The sequence below is a fragment of the Callithrix jacchus genome, chromosome 16, assembly GCF_049354715.1.
Source record: "Callithrix jacchus isolate 240 chromosome 16, calJac240_pri, whole genome shotgun sequence".
Lineage (NCBI taxonomy): Eukaryota > Metazoa > Chordata > Mammalia > Primates > Cebidae > Callithrix > Callithrix jacchus.
In genome coordinates this window covers 49,883,994-49,891,582 of record NC_133517.1, presented here as the reverse complement: position 1 = coordinate 49,891,582, position 7,589 = coordinate 49,883,994, and the positions used below count along the sequence as shown (strand labels likewise).

At 34.4% G+C, this 7,589-nt stretch overlaps 1 long non-coding RNA gene across 1 annotated transcript in view; it reads right to left on the bottom strand.

Moving 5' to 3' along the window:
• Positions 1 to 1,404: 1,404 nt before the first annotated feature.
• The window catches only part of LOC118148587 (uncharacterized), a 67,136-nt gene continuing 60,951 nt past the window's right edge, over positions 1,405 to 7,589 (bottom strand). Inside the window, exons 3-4 of the long non-coding RNA XR_004735450.3 lie at positions 2,611 to 2,804; positions 1,405 to 1,832 (exon numbers count right to left, since the gene is read on the bottom strand). This is a non-coding gene — a long non-coding RNA (uncharacterized LOC118148587). The remainder of the gene's footprint in view (positions 1,833 to 2,610; positions 2,805 to 7,589) is intronic.

The window sequence follows — 7,589 nt, the reverse complement described above, 5'->3', positions numbered from 1 at the left end:
TGATTATCTTCAGATTTTCTGGGAATTTAAACAAGACTATGTGTGCTTGGAAAGACAAAATACTGAGATTACCTACAATGACTTAAGGGGAAAATTGCAAGAAAAATTAATTTTCTAAGATAGTTTGAAGCCACAGTTGAATAAAGAAGAATGTAAGTTATGAACATCAGAAATAATTTTCTGGGCAAGAATAACTCAAATCAGAATGTCTTTTAAAGGCTTATGAAAGCGCTATCAACTGAGACATTAAAAATGAGAATTTAGAAAGCCCAGTTTAAAAGGAAGAAAAATATATTGCAAAGGAGATGAAATAAATGTTCAAATAATGTTTTTAAAAGTATTATTACTGTTTGTGAAACCAAATCCAGTGAGTTAAATGTTCCAACTCTTTCCAGAATGCTCTTCCTGTACTGTCTTACCATTGGTGAAGGTGAAGTTAAACAGGCCAGTATAATATTTTAGATGCCATTTCTGGAAGTTTTTGTATTACTGTGTAGAAATTACTAAGGAGCATATCTCATGCAAAATGAGAATGTGTCAAAGAGAGTCAGGGGAAAATTGGACTATCAATTTCAATTAAAAAAAAGAATATTTGCCTTTACTTGAGTGAAGGGAAAATGGATTTTGAAAGAGTATAACATAACATTTTGCTGAAAAAGCTATTGTAATTGTGAATAAATGATCTCAGTTACAAAGAATTTTTATTCCAAAACAACCCTTATAAATGCAGTGTATGTAAATGTAATTTATTTTTTTAATGGACACATTGTTTCCATTTTTAAGGTTAGATCTCAAAATTATGTGTATTTATTTATCTATTTTCTATAAATACTTTTATAGAAAAGTTATTTGGGGCAAATTATATTCTTGATATAGAGTATTGGCAGTCTTTTTATTGTATATAGGCATTTAAAATTTTTTTAGCAAAGATAATTTTAATATATCATTTCTGTGAAAGCAGTGATTTCAATTAAAAATAAGTATGTCATTATTTATGTATCGATTCCTCAATTTGTCTCCACAAGGATTTGAAACAGAATGTAGCATTATGAATCTGGAAGCAAGGCATCTCTGTCATTATATAACATTACACCTCAGTGAAAGGGGAGATGTGAGAGCTGTTTAAATGCCATGAGGAGAAGCATAAGAAAAATCAATGCTGAAATGAGTAATTGAATGATGTTTTCAGGGGCTGAGTAGGTCATCATTAGGCATGACACGATTATGATGAAATTTCTAGAGTTATTCGACCTAATGTACATGATATCTAGCAAGACCAGAAATTACATTTACTGTTTTGATTTACATAGTGCTTTAAATAATTAGAATTTAGTCATCAGGCTAATATGATGCAGAGGAAGATGGAATAATCAAACAGTAAGATAATTCAGTGACAATGGTGACCTTGACAATGCTGGCATTTTGTTACTTTCTTGAGAACCTGAGAAAATGCTTCCTCATTGAATGTAAGACTACAGATCTGATAAAATAGAACAAAAAAAAATCAACACAGCCAATAATGATACTTGTAAAATCTTCTGTGTCACATGTTTATGAAAGATGCTTCTACATGGAGAGTGAAATAGGTAACCTTATTTAGTACATGATAACTGGTACAGGAGTCCAGATGAGCATCTTTTTATTTATTAAACATATGCCATGTAACCAAAGCAAGGACTTCCATTAGGGGCTCTCCCCAGTGATGGAACCTCCCTGAAAGCAGATCTTTTTCTCTTCCTTTCTTAGTAATGTTGTCACGTCCAGAGAAGGAAAGGCTGAGCAATGCTGGAGAATACCACAGTTAGGTTCTATGTTGGTCATATTATGTAGCTCTGTAAGTTCAAACCACATTTTCTTAGAAATGGATTCCATTTTTAAATAAAAAGAAAACAAAAATTATAAAGGTTACACTGGTTATACTGAATATTTCTGGTAACTCATACCCTCTCTTAAGACAAGCTAGTCCCTTGATGAATAATGAATAGTGATTAGAAGGGGGAAAAAAACCTGTTCTGTATGGTGGCGAAATATACCTCTCTACAACACTCGTCTCTTTTCCTATTGCTTTCTTAAAGCACTACAGGGAATGTGCTTATCTCTTTTATAGAAACAGTTTCTCATGTATTTGAAGAGAGGTATTACATTCCCAGCCTTCACTTTTTTAGACAAATCAGTCTCACCTTTTTTAACCAACAGAATATTGATTCTAGAGCTCCCACTTACACTAGTGGTCTCTCCTTACATACCCCTTGCTCTAAATATATGCTGACAAGGACTGAAAATGATGTACCAATTGCTTTTCTCCAGGATATCACTTTCTTTTCTCTATGCACTCTGTTCCTATTAGTATTACATTAACAAAAAATAAAAATAAAGTGAGCAATTGGACTCCCTCATTTTATTGTTGATTTACTGAGTTTGCTGCTAACAAAACTCTTTTAATTCCTTTTTATGTGATGTTCATGTGTACTAATTTTCTACAATCTTTTAAGGTCCATTTTTAAAACTTAGATTCTTGCCTTTACATTTAACCCAGAAAATCACTGTAATTTTTTAATGCTAATTCAGTCTTCTAAGAATATTCTCACACACACTCTCTCACTGTCTTACTCTCTATCTCTATCTCTGTCTCCATCTCTCTCAGTCTGGGGCCATCCTTAAATCTGCTTCTGTTGCATGGTCCAGGAAGAAGGTTGGAGCTCTGCAGCCTGCCCCTAGAGACACTCCCAGGAGGATCTGGATACACCAAGATGTTCCAACTTAACATTATCAGCCAGCCAGCCAGCATCTTCTTTTCTGCAGGACTATAAGTAAATGCATTATCAAGTACCTGCTAATATTTAGTTACATTTTCTTTATACAGAGCAATTACTTTACCATGAGTTCAAAAATATATTTATCTATCTAAGACCATGAACTTAATTGTTTTAATTGTGCAAAAACTAGTGCAATATATTTCAGAACCTACATTTTTTGGATCAGATTTATCTAAGGTATATAATTCATCCTGTCCCCAAACTCTACACCTAAAGTAATCTTACGAAAGCCTAAAATAAATTATTCTAGAGATGTACTTATATCAGTAAAAGTGGAGATGATATCCTAAAGCATTAGTACTGTGTATCTTCTAGATTCTCCTTTAAGGAGAATCAAAACTTGGATGTAGAAAGCTGTATAAAGGTATAGAAAACGTGGGTAAAATTGTTGCCATCTGATAAAAATGTTTTTCCAGGTAAAGTAACTTAAAAACTTTTTTCCACATTTGGAAGAAATGCTGCCTAAATCAGAATAAATCAACTTCTCTTTGAAATTGACTTGATATAGAAACGTTATTGTGATAATAAATTATAGTTTTCTCCCAGTATATAAGACCTTAAAAAGAAAATTTGGAACTCACAATTCTGTCTCATGTTCAATATTATTTTCTACTGGGCACTGGCCAAAAATTCATTACAGCTTCAACATAGTTAATTTATTTCTACCTACCTCAAGCTATGTTAGAGTAATTAATGGGGGCAGAAAGATTAACTAGAGCAGAAAAATATTATAAAACTGTATATTTTATTTTGATTTTATGTTTGAACCATATTTGTATATTTTATAACTCATATTTCTAAATTATCTACATTTAGAATTTTAGAACGTTATTTTACATTCTGAAATGCAATTCCTGTTGAAAACACTAAGTAAATTCAACATTAAGACAAGTAAAATAAATAGTATTATCCTCTAACATTTTATTATTTGTTATTTGAGCAGTTGCAGTAAAATCACCAGAGAGGAATATGTAGTTGCAACCATCCACTGTATTTTCAAGATGCTCAGCAACCACGAAATGAATTTCACGTCAAGACCATAATGAGAAAAAAGATTCCAGAATAATTTCCTACTTCTTGAATTGAATGTGAATGAACAGAGAAGGCAGATCATTTCTAAAAACAACATCTCATCCAGTGAACTGAATCCTTCCAATCTGCTTATTAGAAGTCACCATTTGAAAAGTGTGCAATCATGTTGACATGTTCAGGCAATTTTTATTTTGAATATAGTCTATTTCTTCCAGACTACAACAACCCCCACAACTAACTTTTCAGTTTTGTCAAATAAGTTGAGTAATAATAGCAACACTCCCAAGTAAACAATCAAGACCTAAGAGTTTTCCTATGAACCTATTACCAGAGGAAATGGTAAGATTTGTGTTATGTCTTTTCCATCTTCCATCGGACCATGTATAATTTTGGCTATTAGCTCTGTGACCATCTGCCAATAACTTCTCTTCTGATAACCCTTTGAATCTTTAAATAAAGAACTTAAATTCTTGTGTTATTCAAAATGTGAGTATTGAACTCAGCACTTTGTGTTCTGGTTAATTATAAATATTGTTGTCTTTCTTGATAGATGAGAATCAAGTTTCCCATGCTCTAAGGACATTTCATTTAACCTTGTTCAACCCCACTTTCTTATTCATAATGTGGGGATAACAATTGCATGCACTACATAGGAACAAAGTGAGTATTGAATCAAACTATGGATTTAAAATGCTTATCAAAGTTCCTGACTTACAGTAAGTACTCAATATATATTTATCATTATTACATGTAAAATAGCTACTGGGCGTGACACACAGTAAATAATCAATAAATTAACATTTAAGCTGTTCTTATTCCTTTTCTCTATATCCCTCCAGTATTTGATTTGTTTTACTTTATGTTAGAGTTTCCTAATATATCAGAGTCCTCTTCTGTGTTCTCCTTCATTTAAAAGAAAAGTTAGGTAAAAAAGTAAGTCAAAAAAAAAGTTAGGTAAAAAATAAGTTTGGAATGGGTGTGATGGCTCATGCCTATAATCCCAGGATTTTGGGAGGCTGAGGCAGGCAGATTACCTGAAGTCAGAAGTTCGAGACCAGCTTGGGCAACTTGTTGAAATCCTGTCTCAACTGAAGTACAAAAAATTAGCTGGGCCTGGTGGTATGCACCTGTAGTCCCAGCTACTCAAGATGCTGAGGCAGGAGCATCACTTGAACCAAGGAACCAGAGGTTGCAGTGAACTGAGATCACACCACTGCACTCCAGCCTGGTTAACAAAGCAAGACTCTGTCTCAAAAAAAAAAAAAAAAAGAAAAAAGAAAAAAGCTGAAGTATACAGGGCAAATTTAAACAGTGTTCTCCACTTCACTAATATGCAAGCATGCACTACAAACCTCAGTAGCAGCTATGAAGCGTTCCTAATGCCTGCTTGATTATACAACCAACTGCCACATCTACCACCTTTCTTTAATACAGTTTTTCCAGTGTTGTCCTATAACTATTATCTACTCAGTTTGTTTATAATGCCTTGAGACATTAGTTGTAGGTTGGTTTATCAAGGGAAGGGACTGGCCCTTTGACTACTTTTTAAAATATTTTCTTAGCACACTATCTAGGGTAGGTGGCACTATGAGGATAATATCTTTATACATTTATCTGGCTTATATACTTAGTGTTGACTGCTGAAGCCATCTCCTTCTCACCTGCTTCTCAAGTTTATTAATGTAGAATTCCCCTAAATATAGAACTCATTGTATTGTTTACAACCTCTCTAAATATGTGTATGGCTCTCTGGCACGGATTTGGTCAGAAAGCAGAAAATCTTGCCCATCAAAAAAACTACTGCTACTCTCCTCTTTATCTCTTCCCATTCTCTAGTCCAGAAGTGTGGACCATCATTGGAATCCTCAATTTGAGGACCATATTTTGTGGAAGGAAATCTAACCTGACAGAAATCCTATGAGGTTTCCTCCAGAAATTTCTAAGTAGGTGATCATCCATCAAGGGTGGGATTGCCTACAACAGTCAGGTTGTTGCCTAATCTCACTAGAGATTTAAGTGGCCCAAAACGATTGCAAATCCCAAATTCCCCTGAAGAACAAGTTAGGGAAGAATCAGAATGAAGTCCCCTAGTCTACAAAAATCTCTTGAGTCACATTTTTTTTTTATTGTACTTTAAGTTCTGGGGTCATCATTCTATCATAGAGCCACATTTTAAAATATCAGCAAAGTAAGAATTTGGTGTATTAGAACAATAGTACATGTAGTAACAAAAGTAGTATATGAGAGGACATTTGGGGAAAGGTCATTGGGTCACTATTTGTTGTTAGAGCATTTCATAATAAAATGGTCATTACATTTTTATTTGCATTGCAATTAAGGTATACATCCACACATGCACATTGTGTTTACATAGAACTACTGTAGAGAAAATATCCTGAAGAAGGAATTTTTAAATAAATAACTCTGAACCCAAAGATTTTGTTAGCAAAAGCTTTTAAAAGGATTAAATGAATACATAATGAGGGAAGTAAAGAGGTTCTCCTTCAACAACATTCCTATGTTTTATTTGAAATATAAATGCCAAAATAAGTTAGTCTGACATTCAAACTGAAGCATCCACTTGGTGTTCAGATTAAAATTATGATATCCCTAAGTAAGTTTCATAGTGTTCGTTGCCAGTTAGCTTTATACCATTCATCAGCTTCATGTCTCATTGAATCCAGCAACTATTTTTAGGCCTTGATGATTTACATGGCTAGTGCTCAGAAGCAGCACAGGTCTGAAGAAAGGACAACAGCCCTTTACTTTGTAGGAACCATGTTATAATTGAAGATGAGGTTTGCGGGGAAGGAGGAGGTTTTCTGGAGGTGTTATTGCTTGAACAGTTGTTTTTGCACATAATGCCACATACACTCTGGTGACAATTTTGGGCCAAGACAATTTTGGAACCGAATAGTTCATGCTAACACTGCTTTCACCATTTTCTTAATTTTCCATCACAGGCAAACAGCCTCTTAAACACTGTACCTTAAAGACTCTTGACTTCACTAATAAGGGTTTTATCTGTTGTGCAGAGCGGTAGCATCTTTGCTGACTAGCAAGTACAGCTTTTGTTCAGTGTTGTGGCTCAGATTTTACATCTACCAAAAAAAAAAGTGTGGTTTTTATAAATCATTATTATTATTATTATTATTATTATTAATATTTTTAAAAAGGTGAAAACAGCCAGGCACGGTAGCTCAAGCCTGTAATCCCAGCACTTTGGGAGGCCAAGGCAGGTGGATCACGAGGTCAAGAGATGGAGACCATTCTGGTCAACATGGTGAAACCCCGTCTCTACTAAAAATACAAAAAAAATTAGCTGGGCACGATGGAGCATGCCTGTAATCCCAGCTACTCAGGAGGCTGAGGCAGGAGAATTGCCTGAACCCAGGAGGCAGAGGTTGCGGTGAGCCGAGATTGTGCCATTGCACTCCAGCCTGGGTACAAGAGCAAAACTCTGTCTCAAAAAAAAAAAAAAAAAAAAAAAAAAAGGTGAAAACAAACATCCTTCCTTCAAAATTCTCCTTTTCGAAATAAAGCCTGCAAGTCAATGGCAGCAACACCTTAACTTTTAAGGCACCTCGTACAGGATACATCTGTTTGAAGAATCTATTGTCTCAGCTCAAGGACCTTGTGTTCTGTGGACAAGCAAAGAACATTGTGTACCCTGAGCCTTGTTAGGAAATACATTAGGTACCGCTTAATTTGTTTAAACCCTATTTTAACAAGGGAAATCAG